Source organism: Leiobunum rupestre, chromosome 5 (genome assembly GCF_980474605.1).
Source record: "Leiobunum rupestre chromosome 5, qqLeiRupe1.1.hap1, whole genome shotgun sequence".
Lineage (NCBI taxonomy): Eukaryota > Metazoa > Arthropoda > Arachnida > Opiliones > Sclerosomatidae > Leiobunum > Leiobunum rupestre.
Genome location: NC_143388.1, coordinates 33,321,820 through 33,339,383, shown reverse-complemented (window position 1 = coordinate 33,339,383; position 17,564 = coordinate 33,321,820). Strand labels below are relative to the sequence as shown.

The 17,564-nt window shown below is 30.6% G+C and overlaps 1 protein-coding gene across 1 annotated transcript in view; it reads left to right on the top strand.

Moving 5' to 3' along the window:
• The window catches only part of LOC149944210 (uncharacterized), a 63,074-nt gene that overhangs the window by 2,130 nt on the left and 43,380 nt on the right, over nucleotides 1-17,564 (top strand). The gene's annotated exons all lie outside the window — the stretch shown is intronic.

Sequence of the window (17,564 nt, the reverse complement as noted above, 5' to 3'; positions counted from 1 at the left end):
GCGTTTATTTTCTAAATACAATGAAATCGACGAGACATTTTCGACCTACTCTTAAGACAGATTCAAAATATCGCTTTTGCACGCGACAATACCTTTACATTTTGAGGTATAGCAGGCTTATTTACCCTAACATGGCGGCGTAGTTTCACGCGCAAAATTAATTTATTTAATTTTTTATTAATTAATTTAATTTAATTTAAGGAGTCTCGCTGTTCAGGCTTTATTAAAGCACGCGTTAATACTGGAAATAGGAAAATCACGGTTAATTTTAGTTCAATGTGGACAAACTTGGCGTCGCTGCGGTCGATTTCCGGCGTAGTTTCGTACAGAGTTCATACAAACATGGAAATCAGTAAAAACCTGGAAATATCAGTGAAATTTATTTAAAGCAAAAAAGTCAGGGAAATATCAGGGAAAATAATTATGAGAACTCAAAATTATGTGCAATTTGTTTTAGTATTACTGAAATTATTAGTTAGTATTGAATTCATAAGTTCAATCTTGACTATATTATATTAGAAAGTGTAACAGTAATGCTTTGAGACCCTATTGTTTTAAAAAGTACACCTGGAAAATAATCAAAACTACTCTGGAAATATCAGGGAAAATGGTTTTGAAATATTGTATGAACCCTGTTCACGTTCAATTTTGACAAATCCAACCACTGTTAAATTGCTAGATTTAGCTAAAGGATAAATTCCTATACAAAGTCATTCTAGTCTATACTTTGGTTATTGTTAACAGGGTTAGCTACTAGTATATTTTTGTGATAAAATGATTCAATAGTTTCTATTTTTCAAGTGAAAATCAAAGATTTATTTCACTAAATATAGATTTTGTTTTTAAAATGCACAAAGTTAGTAAATGAAGTAGAATATTTAGTCCTATAAAATCCTATAATTTGAAAAAATAGTCATATAAAGTCCTTTATTTTTAGAAATATAATCCTATTTTTCCTATAAAAAATTGAAGATTTGATTGGCGGCCTTGTGGCTGACATAAACTCGTTACCATGGTAATAGAAATAGGCTTATAAACCATATTCTTCGATGTAATGGTTTTAGAAAGTCACTACATGACATTTCGCCAGGGTTGGCATAGAACCAGCCATACCGGTTATAGCCACCTGGTTAAATCCGGTTATAGCCACTTGAAAAAATCCAGATTTTTGTGGCTTTTTTTAAAAAAAAATTACAATATGAATATTTTAGTAAATTAATAGTTTTATTTAGGAATTTAGTTTTTTTTGTTTCATATTTAGAAACCGTTTTACTTTTACCAGTTTTTCGGTAGGTTTAAAGTTCCAAAGTTCGCTGCCTCGCTTCTGTCGGTGCGTCATACACAAAAACTAGGGGGAATTTCCCGAGGAAATCAAAAGTATTCAATTATTTTATATAGTTATTTCGCTTTATTTGTTTAGTTTCTTATTTACGACAATAACCGCAGACAATTTCTACTTACATAAGTAAAAGGTACTGTTTATATTTTAGCCGGTTATAACCGAAAAAAAACCGGTTATAGCCAATCCTGCATTTCGCACAATTTTTTCTTGAAAAAAATCAGCGGTGAATTGGCAATATACTTTTGATATAAATATTATCATAAGTTAATGATACCTCTAAGTATACAAATAAGCCCATTCAAGGTGGAATCTTTGTCCAGAAAATGTGATGTCAAATCTTGTCTCTCCGATTCCCGCGAAAATGAAAGACTTGAAAAATATCTCGGACCCAGTGCCGCTGTACGGTCGAGAATGAAACTATATTGGGCTGAGAGAAATAAACCAAAAGCAAAAAAACGTTCTTTTGCCTCTGTGGGGGGAACGAATTTTCTAAGGGAATACCGAAATTTATCTCTTTTGGGGAAGCTCAAGCTAGCCTTTCACCAAACGGGATTAAAGAAACGTCAGCTTCGGCAGTTCCAAGTGTATGTTAAGGCTACTTTGATACGCAGTACGGAGAGACATAGGTCGATTTGGACAAGCATATCCGCCATAGGCAGCATAGCCATTTGTCTACTTAGAGGTATCATTAACTTATGATATTATATATTTCTGGTAGTACCTTATTTAATGTAGGTATCTTTTGTCTGTCATTTAGATCTCATCAGATAAATGTCATTTAACCCAAGTTGACTAGAATAGTTTTAATTACATTTTATGTAAGTCATTAACTCTCTCTCTCTCATTTTTGGCACGATGTGTCTTATTCCTCGTGTGGAAAAATCCCGAAAGATAACCCCTAAAATATACCTTAAATATAGAGCAACCATGGGCTTGAACTTAAATTCTCTCTGAACAAAAGGTAATCCTGGAATTTAAGACCTAGAAAATCAAAAGCGTAGCTATTATGGTCAGGGTTCGAAAACAAAAAACCCGACCCAAAAACCCAGTGGGTTTTTTTGGACCCACCAACCCCAAAAAACCCACTTTAAAAACCCACCTGAGAAAAACCCACTTTAAAAACCCACCTGAGAAAAACCCACTTTAAAAACCCACCTGAGAAAAACCCACTTTAAAAACCCACCTGAGAAAAACCCACTTTAAAAACCCACTTTAAAAACCCACCTGAGAAAAACCCACTTTAAAAACCCACTTTAAAAACCCACCTGAGAAAAACCCACTTTAAAAACCCACCTGAGAAAAACCCACTTTAAAAACCCACCTGAGAAAAACCCACTTTAAAAACCCACCTGAGAAAAACCCACTTTAAAAACCCACCTGAGAAAAATCCACTTGAAAAACCCACCTGAGAAAAACCCACTTAAAAAACCCACCTGGGAAAAACCCACTTTAAAAACCCACTTTAAAAACCCACCTGAGAAAAACCCACTTTAAAAACCCACCTGAGAAAAACCCACTTTAAAAACCCACTTTGAAATTTCATATTTTAATGAAATGGCATTTTTTCAAGGTGCAATGACCACTTTAATATATTTAGTAATTTACAAAGTTAACCGGCTTATTAACTTAATAGTTGAGACTTATGACTTATGACTTCAGATTTCTACCAGTCCTTTGGTGTACACTTTCACTTTTCAGCTTTTTCTGACACAAAAAAAGTGAAGCAGTCTACCTAGCAGACGATATCTAGTCCCTACAATCTTTTTTAGCAGGGCGCGACATAAGTCATTTCTAATTTCTCTTGATTTGGGGGTTTTTTTTTGACATATCATGTAATACAAATATGGAAATAGTATACTAAAACCCACCCGAATAAAACAAACCCACTGGGTTGGGCTTTTTGGAAAAAACCCGGGTTTTTTCGAACCCTGATTATGGTTTGCTAGTACTTTCCAAATATTGGTTTTTAACCTTTTTTTACCCCCATAAAAATAAATATATAAATGCACTATGGTGTAATAAAAACGGTATGGTAAGTTTATCGTGACTTTAATAGCGCAACGAAAGCTAGTAACAGGGCTATAGCGGGGTTCTTCTTGTGTTTATTATTTTTAGACTTAAAAAATTATTTTTCTGGGAAGCCCGTACTTTGGCTGAAATCCAAAGGGTTTCTTAACCGAGAGGAACTGGCAAAATCATGCCACTTTTCAGTTCCGCTACCGTCTCTTAAACTTTCGTTTTGACCTATTAACCTTTTTATCTTAGTAAAAAATCGTCTGCTAATTTTCCGACGCTCTGCGTTACGAAATAGGTCGACTTGTGTTTCAAACTTTCGCGTGGTTTTTGGGCTGTGAATTCTTCAGTTTTTATTATTTTATCGCTTGGAATTTTCTATAAATATTTAAATTATTCGACTGCATATTTTATTATTATAAGTGACCCGATTAAAATGAGTGTGACAAATAGGTTGTATTTTTGTGATGACAAAATATCGAAATAACGCCACGTAGTTGCTACTTTCTTAACTATACTAACGGGTATTAATCTGAATGACTAATTTTATTTTATTTTGCTCACCAGTAGACAAATGGAAAACCATAATTTAAACTATTTCAACTTATTCCATATACTTATTTGTCAGCGGTGAAAATTTAGCATTAACAAGCACACTCTGCATGCTTATAGTCGATATTACTTATGATAAGGGGTTTTTTCTCCGAGCTCTTCGGTTTCCCCTTCCATAAAAACTTGTTGAGTTTAACGGTAATAGTTAGTGTGACTTGAAGGGCTTTCCATCACCCTCCTACGCATTGTAACCCGGCCACCTGAAATAATGGCTTTAAAAGTCGCTTGATGACTTAGGCCTAAGGTGGTGCCTTGGGTATTACAGTATTAGCCTAGCTGATTATTATTAGTATAAGTTTTTAAATTTAAATCAACTAAGAAATCGTGATTGGTTTCTAATTAAAATATCTGGGATTTTCTCGAACTTTTCATTAATAATTTTAACGCCAACCTAGAAATTGGTTTAATAATTTAAGTTTCAATAATTTTCACCACAATAGCTTCATTATTTATTTCAAAACAGAAAATTCTTAATGGACTTGCCCTTAAAATGTTTTTTCTTGGATTAGAGATTTTAAGCTCCTTTTTCGTAATCATGCAAAAAGCGCGCTAAAATGTTTAACCATTTTGCAGTGGACAACGTTGGTCGCTAATTTTAGCCGAAAAAACCAGTTCATTTTATCTAAAAATAGCACCGCCTGGAATACTAATTAGGTACGGAATAGTTTCGGGGAATTCAAAACAAAAGGCAGATTGGGGTGAATTTTTACGAATAAATTTGCGAAGAAGATAGGTCACACTTGGTTGGAGCCACCTTGCACTTTTTCCAGGTAACAGCGTTGCCAGACGTACAATATATATCGTACACGTCGATATAGTACGCTATTTACGATAATTCCACCTCCACGTACGATAATTTTTTAATTTGTCGTAAAACCAGTTATTACTTTAAAAAAAAACATAAACATATCTTCTACCAAGTGTAACATCAATATTAACTGTAAAATTCAAATTGACCCAAGTTTAACATCAATATTTGCACCAAAATAATAATTTACCCCGATTGACCAAGTTTAACATCGATATTAACTCCAAAATTCAAATTTACCAAGTTTAGCATCAATATTAACACCGAAATTCTAATTTACTCAAGTTTAACAGCAATATTAGCACCAAAATTCTAAATTACCCCATTTGACCAAGTTTAACATAAATTATATTTTTAAGTGCTAATATTTATCTCCAATTTCCAGCCGTACGATAATATTTTTTCTGAAATCATTAACTTTTCGGCTATTATACGATAATTTGATTTTAAATACCTGGCAACGCTGCCCTCTAGTTTTTTGGACACGAATACCACTTAACCCTTACATTGAATATTTTTCTGTCGTCCAACCATTATTTTGAAGCATGAAAACGCTAATGATTTCGAGGTATGATCCCCTCGTCAGCCACAGCTTTGTCTCTTTTGAATAACGATTCAATGGTGAATTAAAACACCAAATCACGCAATTTTGACGTAGCCTATTGGAAATATTTTACCAGAGCCTTACGTACGCAAAATATTAACATTTTTGTACACGAAAAAGTGGTTGACAATTTTTTTTAAATAAATAATATTAAAAAATACTTAAAATATTTATTTTATTGGTTTGGAACCCATTTTAGTATCGTTGGCTGATTTAAATCATGGTTTATATTACGAATTAAGAAGGAATAAGACCCTTTTACAGGGGTACCACCATTGTGTGTAAACTTTTAATAATCTACTTGTTACTAGATGGCGCCATCAGTTCACAGTCAGAAATATCAAAAATGATAAAACCCGCGGAAGTCTAATTTAAATTGTGGTTATTTAAAAGCTAAAATTTTGAATAACTATATTTTCTAAAATGTTTTATGGAAACTTTCAGCTTGAAATAGGACCTAAATTATAATAATTATATAATGAATATAATAATTTAATTTTTTTTTTTTCAAATTTTGCGAAAAAATATCCACGCTGGCGTCATCTAGTGTAGAAATACGAAATTAAAATTTTATACTCCATGTTGGTTTTTAAATGTTTGTTTCCCTGTATGTTATATGCGAATTGGTCTAATAGACCAATTCGCATATTTAAATACTAAAATAATAATTATACTAAAATGAGCTTTGTGGTATTATTGTGTCACAAAACAAAAAAATTAAATAGTAATTTAAATAAAATAAAATTAAAACTATAAATTAATTTTACGGATAAAAAAAGAAAGTATCCATTAATTATACTGGGAAAAAATATTTTTTTAATTAATGAATTCAGTTAACACAAAAAAAATCCGATTTAAATTATAACGATTTTATGGTATAAAAAATTTAAATTAATCCTAATTAAATTTAAACACTGATTGTTTGGGTTAAATTAGAATTGACATTGCTACTATATTACGTACATTTTCAAATCAGACCAATTAAGTTTCCTACGACCCTGTAACTAATTTAGCAAATGTTTATCAAAATCTCAGGGTTTTTAAATTACACAGTGTACATTCACTAAACATTAACCTCACTAAGAACATTAAAATAACAACTTTTGAAACTAATTAGTGATATAGTTAAGTCCTTCCTAATTTGGTCCTCTTCGCGTAATTATTATTATTCAATTAATTTAGACGCATTCCAGGCTTCGTAAGTTTAATTCCGACTCTCTAATTAATTAAAGTATTAGCGTGAAGATAATTACTCCTTGTTTACGCCTTTCTCCTTGACTCTGTTCTTTTTAATTTCATTATAAAACTAATCCACTTCAAGGTTAATAAATTTGGCTCAACTCCGTCGGCGTTAATTTAAAATACAATAAAGTATCCACTCTTTATTTTGAAAGAAGGATTCTTGAGAGATTCGTGTTGTGGAAGAGTTCGTGATGTTTTACCGTTTATGAAAAGATCGTGTCCCGAATCGCCTGTGTCGGTGCTAAAATGTTGCAACGCAGAATTTTGAGAAATTTATATAAACGTTAATTTTTCTTTCTCTATTTTACAAAATTCCGAATTGTTTGATTTAAATCTTCTATAATACTTCAATGTATTTATTAAAATATACAAAAATAGTTCCTGTAGCAATACCAATTCAGTACAAACTAAATTACTAGTAGCAAATTAAATTTAATTAAGAAGCAATTCGTATTCAGTGCAAACTAAATTGCAAGTTGTAATTAAATTTAATTAAAAAGCAATGCCCAATTCAGTACAAACTAAATTACAAGTAGTAATTAAATTTAATTAAGCAATGCCAATTCAGTACAAACTAAATTATTAGTAGTAATTAAATTTAATTAAGAAGCAATGCCCAATTCAGTACAAACTAAATTTCAAGTTGTAATTAAATTTAATTAAAAAGCAATGCCCAATTCAGTACAAACTAAATTACAAGTAGTAATTAAATTCAATTAAGCAATGCCAATTCAGTACAAACTAAATTATTAGTAGTAATTAAATTTAATTAAGAAGCAATGGCAATTCAGTACAAACTAAATTACAAGTAGTAATTACATTTAATTAAGAAGAAATGCCCAATTCAGTGCAAACTAAATTACAAGTAGTAATTACATTTAATTAAAAAGCAATGCATATTCAGTTCAAACTAAATTGCAAGTAGTAATTAAATTTAATTAATATTAGTTTAAATTTATGTCTACATTACTGCTGCACGTAACTTTTAAATCAATTTGTCACCGTAACATATTAAAAAATCAATTGAAATTTTTGGCATAGAAAAAGATTCTATACCAACCAAATTGAGATTAAAAAACAGTATTTTTAAATTCACGAAAATTCCCATATGGAGATCGTTTTCCCAAAACCAATATTTTTTGAGTTTCGTAATTTTAGCGCCGAGGGTAACATAATGGCCCCTTGGATGCCAAGAAATTTTTCTTCCGCCGCGGATTGGGCTATTCAAAAAACGGGTTATGTTTATGATGCTTTTGGAAAGCTTTTTTTGTATAATGTAAAGGCTTAAGTCCCCCTTTCAATTACGGCAAAGGTCAAATGGAGGTCAATACTGATCGGGGAAAGTTGGCTCATTATAAGCGAGGATTTCTCTCTGCGATTAGTTCCGAGCCAGGTTTTTTGTTGATCGCAGACACCAACGTTGAAATTCGAGGGTTCCTCTTGAAGACAAAAAAAATTTGGTCGTTTAATTATTATCAGAAGTAACATAACACGAAAGTATGCCGTTGCTCACTATTTTTCAATAACAAGGTTTAAATTGTTAAAAATCTCTAAGAGGAAAAATATGTTTCAAAATTAATAAAAAACCTAATTTCAATAAAAATCATTTTTTCGATTTATAAAATATCATAATAATGCTATTGTATTGAAGACAAAAAAAATTTGGTCGTTTAATTATTATCAGAAGTAACATAACACGAAAGTATGCCGTTGCTCACTTTTTTTCAATAACAAGGTTTGAAACCGACCCGAAAAACCTGCAAATGCAAGGTTTCCACACGTCAGGGTAATCAGGGAAAATTTTATAATAAAATATTATTTTTATTTTAAAAAACATTTAAAAAATTTTTGCAAGCTTTCGGGCCTTAGCCCCTTTTCAAGCGTCTTGTTCCTACGAAATAAAGTGTATAAATGAATTGTTAATATTTAATACATTCTTTCCGGTTTTATTCCTCTTATCAATATAAAATTTTTTAGAACATATTTCTTAATTTACAGTTTTCTTAATTTTTAGCTCCCCCCCCATTTTTTATACAAATTCTACCCATATCTAAATTTTCACTTTATTTTGTATGAACAAGACGCTTGAAAAGGGGCTAAGGCCCGAAAGCTTGCAAAAATGTTTTAAATGTTTTTAAAAATAAAAATAATACCATGAAGTATCTGTCGTTGAAAAATATTTTATTATTAAATTAGTTATTAAAACCATGGTAAAAAATTAAACATAACATATACGATAATATACGAATCAGGGAAAAGTCAGGAAATTTAAAAATGGGTCCAAAAAGTCAGCGAAAGGTCGGGAATTTTAAGAATTTTTGAAAAGTCAGGGAATTCAATTTTATCTTGACACTTTTTGAAGGTAATTTTACTCTAGATCTATGACCAATTCTATGATTATCATCAGAAGAAAATTTTCCCTATTTTCTTCTGTTATAATTTATTTCATTGCAATAACCTTTTCACTGAAATTTGTCCTATTTAAATTTATTAACCTCTGATAAAAGTAAAGTATGAAATAAAAATTTTTGCCTTAAAAAGTCAGGGAAAATCTCTTAAAATGGTCAGGGAATTTGAATCTGTCTACATACAAGTCAAGGAAATAACCGGGCTCCCACCAGGTCCCTAAAATGCCTAAAAGCCCCTACTTTTTTTCGAGGTCCCTAAACCACCATAAAATCGGGATTTGGTCACTAAATCACCCTATTTCTAGTACATTTGGTGAGAAGTACCATCGGCTTAAAATATTTCGTAGAAAAGCGAAAAAAAAAACCCGATTTAATGTGATTGAATTATTACAAAAAATTTATAGTCATTTTTGGGATTGATTAAAGTTTTTTTAGAAATTAAAACTAAGTTCTTAATTTTTGTGATAAAACATTTTTTTAAATTAAAACTAAGTTCTTAATTTTTGTGATAAAACATTTTTTTAAATTAAAACTAAGTTAGTTTTAAAAATTTGCTGCTTTTAAAAGTTTAAATAAAGATCTTATTTTTGTTTATTAAAATGGTCCCTATTTGGTTCCTACTTTAAAATATTTGGTTCCTATTTCACCCTATTTCTAACCAGAAAAATCCCCTATTTCCCTATTTTTTTTTTGAGATTTTGGTGGGAGCTATGAAATAATAATTTTTAGTAAAAATCAGCGAAATTTCATTAATATTAAATTAAAATCAAACTGCTTTAATACAGTTATGGAAAACCGTCAGAGTACAAATTTACATCAATAAATTTTTCTTATTAAAGATTTGCCTACATTAATTATCTTATGTATAATATGGAATTAATTTAGTTTAAATGTCAATCGTGAAATGAGGAACCCTATACCTCTCCATGAAAAGATTAATTAAGTTAGCAATAGCTAGCTAAATATTTGCGACACAGTAAGATAAAACCCTAGTTTTTATTAAGGTTATCTTGAAACATTGGGTGCTTTTGCACTTGGAAAAATCAGTGAAATAATCCCTGAATAAGAACTTGTATACAATAAAGATCTTTCGTTGTCCTTTTACATGGGTACCACCATTAGAGGACGATTATTAAATACCCGACGTCATACCAGATGGCGCCAACAGTTTGAAACGTGGAAATTCTTAATATCTAAAAACGGAATTTTATTAAAGCTGAACTTTTATATGAAAATTGATAGTTAATTCATTCCTTAAAATGATTAAATTAGCGCCATCTAGTTTGAAGCTTTAAAATCGAACCACTCAGGGCTGCACTCTAAATGTTTGTTTCACTCTAAGCAATATGCGAAACGGTCTATTTGGGAAGGGGTACTTTGATCGATCGGTCTTCTATCAAAATCATTTGTCACACACAGTCCTCATTTTTCAAAAGATTTAGCGCCCCTTGCGAGTGTAATCGAAACTACGTGATTTTAAACTATTGAACATTTCCGTCGCGACGTTAAGCCTAATTCATTTATTTAAAAAAATGGCAAGACCTTGAATTGATTCGTAAAAACCATCCGCGTGTGACGCACTTCTTAATGTTATGTTACTTCTCAAATTATTAATTACAATAATTATATTAGGGGCAAAAATATTATTTACTGTAGACACGCTAAAATACCTCATAACTTCGTCGGTATTCATTTACATTAATAAATAAACTTAATTTTAAATTCAAAATATCACATTTATTCAAATTAATAAATAAACTTAATTTTAAATTCAAAATATCACATTTATTCAAATTAATAAATGAACTTAATTTTAAATTCAAAATATCACATTTATTCAAATTAATAAATAAACTTAATTTTAAATTAAAAATATCACATTTATTCAAATTAATAAATAAACTTAATTTTAAATTCAAAATATAACATTTATTCAAATTAATAAATAAACTTAATTTTAAATGAAAAATATTACATTTATTTATTTATTTAAATTAATAAATAAACTTAATTTTAAATGAAAAATATTACATTTATTTATTTATTTAAATTAATAAATAAACTTAATTTTAAATTCAAAATATCACATTTATTTAAATTAAGAAACAACCTAATTTTTATTTCAAAATATCACATTTATTTAAATTAATAAACAACCTAATTTTAAATTCAAAATATCACATTTATTTAAATTAATAAACACACCTAATTTTAAATTCAAAATATCACATTTATTTAAATTAATAAATAAACTTAATTAAAAATATCACATTTATTCAAATTAGTAAATAAACTTAATTTTAAATTCAAAATATTACATTTATTTAAATTAGTAAATAAACTTAATTTTAAATTCAAAATATCACATTTAAATTAATAAATAAACCTAATTTTAAATTCAAAATAACATTTATTTAAATTAATAAATAAACCTAATTTTAAATTCAAAATAACATTTATTTAAATTAATAAATAAACCTAATTTTAAATTCAAAATATCATTTATTTATTTAAATTAATAAATAAACCTAATTTTAAATTCAAAATATCATTTATTTATTAATTTAAATGAATAAATACACTAATAAATATTAACTTCGTCGTTAATTATTAATTTAAATTAAAAAATATTAACTTCGTCGTTATTTAATTAATAAATAAACTTAATTTCGCAATCGACAAAATTTTAAATTCAAAATATCAAATTTACAGCAACAACATTATGAACAGAAATAGGCAAGGCTAGAATCAGAATGCGGGAATAATAGCGAAAACTATCTTATATATTGAACCGTGGAATTTGGTTGTTATGACCCGGAGGCATTTCAAGCGGGCATTATTGATTGACGTTTACTTACTAGAGATCTGGCGATTTTGCAAGCTGTAACATAAACAACAGGGTACCTTAAAAACACGGAGCTTTCGGGGTTGTCTTTGGGCCGGGATAATTGCTCCCCAACTATGTTTATAATTCAAAAATCCATATTTTATATCCCAGAGAGAAAGAGAGCTGGGAGGAATTTCTAGGCGCATTGCTAATAACAAGCATTTATTCCGGATGGAATATATTCAATTTAACAGAGAATATGCAGCCGCAACTTTTAACTTATGTTTTCATGATTACCGGATGATAAACTCCGCCTACGTTGAAGCCAGGTTCACACTTACCTCTAAAATTGCTTGGTTTTAGTTAAATAGTTTGCAAAACCAGCGTGAGAAATCGCTTCGTGTTGGTTCGGGAAGCAACTCGTCCAAGTCGGTTCGCTTAGAATCGCTGTCAAAACAACAAGGCGGGGAACTAAAATTGCTCGTATTTTCCAAAAATAATGGGAATAAAATTACAGAGATCCTATAATTCCTATAAAATCCTATATTTTCAAAAATGTCCTATAACATCCTATATTTTTAGCAAAATCCCCCAAAGGTCCTATAAAATCCTATAATTTTTATATTTTGCCCATTTCAAATCCAGCCACTCACGACGTCAGTTAAATTGCTAGATTTAGCTATAGGATAAATTCCTATACCAAGTCATTCTAGTCTATACTTTTGTTATTGTTAACATGGTTAGCTACTAGTATATTTTTGTGATAAAATGGTTAATTAGTTTCTATTTTTAAGTGAAAATCAAAGATTTATTTCTATAAATGTAGATTTTGTTTTTAAATGCACAAAGTTAGTAACTGAAATAGCATATATAGTCCTATAAAATCCTATAATTTTGTAAAAATAGTCCTATAAAGTCCTATATTTTTAGAAATATAATCCTATTTTTCTTATAAAAAAATTGAAGATTTTAGTGGGGGCCCTGAAATTCTAAATAATGTCAAATAATATTACTGTATGTATAGTAAACATGATTAACTAATTGTTTTGGGATACATTTTAGTATTTTCAAAATTCTGGTCATAATTTGAAATGACGATAAGCCTTGGCTATAAGCGAACCGGGGTGAAGCGATTTCGCACGTGTGAACCAAGAATTATCGTCGGCGGTCAAAACTGACATTCAAACCGACCTAAACGGTGTTTTAGGCTCTAGACCGTCTAGTGTGACCGTGGCTTGAGCCCGCGACCATACCGGGAATGTGTTCCCCCCCCCCCCCTTACCGACCGAAAAGGGGCGTGGTTTCGTTTCCTGGGGATCACGAGGTGAACTGGCTGCAACCGGCGCGGCGTATTCTCCATTATCTCGAATAAATTCTTACTAATAGCAGACCCGAGCCGGTCTGGCGCCAGTTAGGCTAGACTGACCCGCTGACCTTTCCTCTACAAAATTAACTGACTTCCCAACAAATGTACCGCCTATTAGAGAGGTTCAGCGCCTTAACTTGAACGCGAACTTTACACGCCTTTATCAACACTAACTACTTATCTTGACTAGTGGATAAGTTACAAGGCTTTATCAACACTGACTACTTATCTTGACTAGTGGAACCTAGTCTTTTCCTTTCGTAACGGCGGGCGCTTAATCTCTCTAACGCTTGGAGTATAAGTGGGATATGGCAGTTTCCATTATAGAAATGTGATCAATTTTTTATTTGGGCGCGTCTATTTTTAGGCGCTGAATAACAGAAATGAGCAGATGTGTTTGTAAAACGTAAAACCCTTACTCCAAATCGAAAATCTATTTTACTGTTTTGTTCCGAAATTTATTGATAATTGGGCTTTCTATAAAGTAACAATGGCCCCCTTGTTTTGATGTTGCCTCTGCGTCACGGGTGACGTATCGATGACGTTTTATTACGAAAAGCCCTGGACATAAGAGTAAATTCGACGAGGCACTCTGTTTATAACTGAACTGAACTTCTACGTTTTTCGTGACGAAAGGCTTATTGTATTGAAACTTGAATTTCACCTAAGAGCCATCTCCCGACGAAAATTCTAAGTCTATTTTGAAAATTTACATGATCAGAAGTACATAGCGTATCTTAAGTAATAAGTATGCTTTAGGATTATGTGTAAAAACGAAATATGTACCCTCGTAGGCTTTAGGAAAATTCAAAAAGATGCAAATGGCGCACCAAACCATGATGTAAATATTCCCAAAACAAATTTCTAAATTCATAATGATTTTATATTTTCTAAATTAATCTTGGATTTCCTGATTTTTAAGATTTCCTGATTTTTCAGGATTTCATGATTTTTCTATTCATATTTTCGATTATTTTAATTCACGGATTTTTGTTTTAAAGAAATGTCGATTTTAAGAAATTGCTTTATCGATTTTTTTAAACGTACACCAGATTCCTAAACCATATTTTATGATAATAATTCATGGTGGCCACACATAAGAGAAAACAGGGAATTTAAAAATGGGCCCAAAAAGCGAGGGGCTAACCACTCTTCGAAAATCTGTACACCGGATTACGCTTAGATTAGCACTGCCAAAGGCAGGGACTTCAAAGATTACGCGTAATCCCATTAGTACAGTCAAAGGTATGGCTCTGTACACCGATTACGCGGAGTGATCAGCCCCTCGCCAAAAAGTCAGGGAATTTTAAGAATTTGTAAAAGGTCAGGGAATTTGATTTTCTCTTGACACTTTTTGAAGGTAATTTTAGTCTAGATCTATGACAAATTCTATGATTATCAAATATTTCTATGAAAGTTTGACCAATTTTTTTAACATTGCAAGTAGAAGGAAAGTGAGGGCGAGACGCCGATCCCAGGTTCAGGTTTAGGTTCGGGATCGAGATCCGGGATTTAAGGGATGAAATGGGGGTAAAATCGTCGAAAAGTCAATGTATTTAGGGTATTTCTCGCGACGATTTGTTTTCCCGTATATCAACATATTGTGTCCAGGCCAACTTGTTCATTTATCTACGCTTATCTCGAAAGATACTTGAACTTATATCTTATCAAGTTTTATCGTACGGAATAAGTTGAAATTATGTAAAAATTGATAACCTAGGCGACGCGTGCGCAGATTACCCCGGGGGACGCGGTTAATTTGAATTTAAGAGTGTTTTGACGTCATGGAATATTCGTTGTTAAAGTAGAATGGAAAAATTTTTTAAACTTCTTTTAATATCATTGTAGTACGCTTGGCACTTGAACCAATCTCACGAGTATTTCTTAAAACGAATACCTCGATCGCGTTTTATCGTACGAAATAAGTGGAAATTATGTAAGTTGTATGATACTTGATAACCTAGGCAGGAAGATAGCGCGCGCGTGCGTGGATTACCTGGGAGGCGCGGATTGCCCGGGCGCGCGGTTAATTTGAATTTAAAACATGGATTCCCTCTCCGAAATAATTCATGTACCCAAAATTGGACCGCAAGTTTTTTTCTTTTTAGGGGAATCTCTATGGGAGTTTAACATTACAATAAAGCTAATAGGTCCAGTTTGGGGTACTTTTGGTCCGAAATGGGGGACATAGGGCCGAAAATGGTGACTTTGGTCGTTTTAAGGGTACTTTTGGTCTAATTTGGTCCATTTTTGGGTACATCAGAAAAGCAGTTGGAAAAACGAAGAGCCTTTTTTTTCCACCCATCTCCAAACTCCAAAAATTTATTGCTTTAATTTATTTATCGCTTCCGTAGGTATAAAATAAGATAAAAACCACTTACCTATATTTTAATTACGGTAAATTAAAAATACTTAATTAGTGTACTAAGTTACGTTTAAAAGAACCTTTTGTAACAATTCCAATATGTAAATATAGCTATAAGGATTGAAAAAATACTTAAAGTGGTTTTACTGATAAACTCTAAAGGAATTTAATTTTAAAGGGTATCTTAGATTATTGTTTTTAATTTTATTCAAGTTGAAAACGTATTAAGAGTCCTTCAAAGTACTATAAAAGGATTTTATTTACGAACTTAATTCATATTTTCTTCAAACTTTCAATTAGCTTTTATTACTATTTAAATACGGTAAAATATAATTCTTATACACAAATATAGTCAGAAAGATACTATAAAACACTAAAATTAAAATTAAATTAAATTTGTGTGGATAAGATTTGTAAATATTATTTTGAAACTAATAACTTTCACGCTTTATTTAAGTCAAGCCAATAAAAACAATTACCTATATTTTAAATACGGTAAAATATAAATACATTTCCGATATGTAAATAGGTAGAATAACACTATGAAAAGTTCCTTTTTCTTCTTTTAATACGACAACACACAACTCTGATACGCAAATATATAAAGAAAATATAAAAAAAATTTACTCTACGTTCAATACGTTAAAATACATTTCCGATACACAAATATAGATAAAGAAATACTATAAAATGTAAAAAGGTAGAAAAATACTACACATTAACCATTATGAATTTAAGCTTACAACATCCTTCACGTATAGAGCATAACATATATGTTCAGAGTTAACTTGTTTCCTCGTTATCTTTATCGCATGTGTTTTAAATAGCGTATGGAATAAGTTAAGAATGTACTGAAATGGTGTATGTTTAAACCTCGTAGAATAAAGAGTAAAACATATGTTCAGAGTCGGCTTGATTACTAAAGCGAATAACACAGAGACGTTTCCGGTGTAGTCACGTAGGAAGAAAAATACTACAACACTCTCTATACTCTACATTCAACACGTTAAAATATACTTCCGAAATGCCAATATAGGTAGTAAAATACTACAAAATCTCTATACTTTACCTTCAATACGTTAAATTACATTCCAATATGTAAATATAGGAGGAAAAATACTACAAAAGCCTCTTTTCTTGGCGTTCAATATGTTAAAATAGATTTCTGAAATGCAAATGTAGGTAGTAAATACTACAAAATCTCTATACTTTACCTTCAATACGTTAAATTACATTCCAATATGTAAATATAGGAGGAAAAATACTACAAAAGCCTCTTTTCTTGGCGTTCAATATGTTAAAATAGATTTCTGAAATGCAAATGTAGGTAGTAAATACTACAAAATCTCTATACTTTACCTTCAATACGTTAAATTACATTCCAATATGTAAATATAGGAGGAAAAATACTACAAAAGCCTCTTTTCTTGGCGTTCAATATGTTAAAATAGATTTCTGAAATGCAAATATAGGTAGTAAATACTACAAAAGCCTCTTTTCTTGGCGTTCAATATGTTAAAATAGATTTCTGAAATGCAAATGTAGGTAGTAAATACTACAAAATCTCTATACTTTACCTTCAATACGTTAAATTACATTCCAATATGTAAATATAGGAGGAAAAATACTACAAAAGCCTCTTTTCTTGGCGTTCAATATGTTAAAATAGATTTCTGAAATGCAAATATAGGTAGTAAATACTACAAAAGCCTCTTTTCTTGGCGTTCAATATGTTAAAATAGATTTCTGAAATGCAAATATAGGTAGTAATTACTACAAAAGCCTCTTACTCTACGTTCAATACGTTAAATTAATGATATGCCTCCGATCAAATCGTTCATTTTTTCCTATTTAAATATACGCATTTAAATTAGAATTGCTTCTAGTGTTCGGCAGTCGATTAATTTTTATCCACAAATTTTCCGATTTATTTAAAAAACGTTGGTAAAAAGAATATCATTTTAACTTATTTAATTG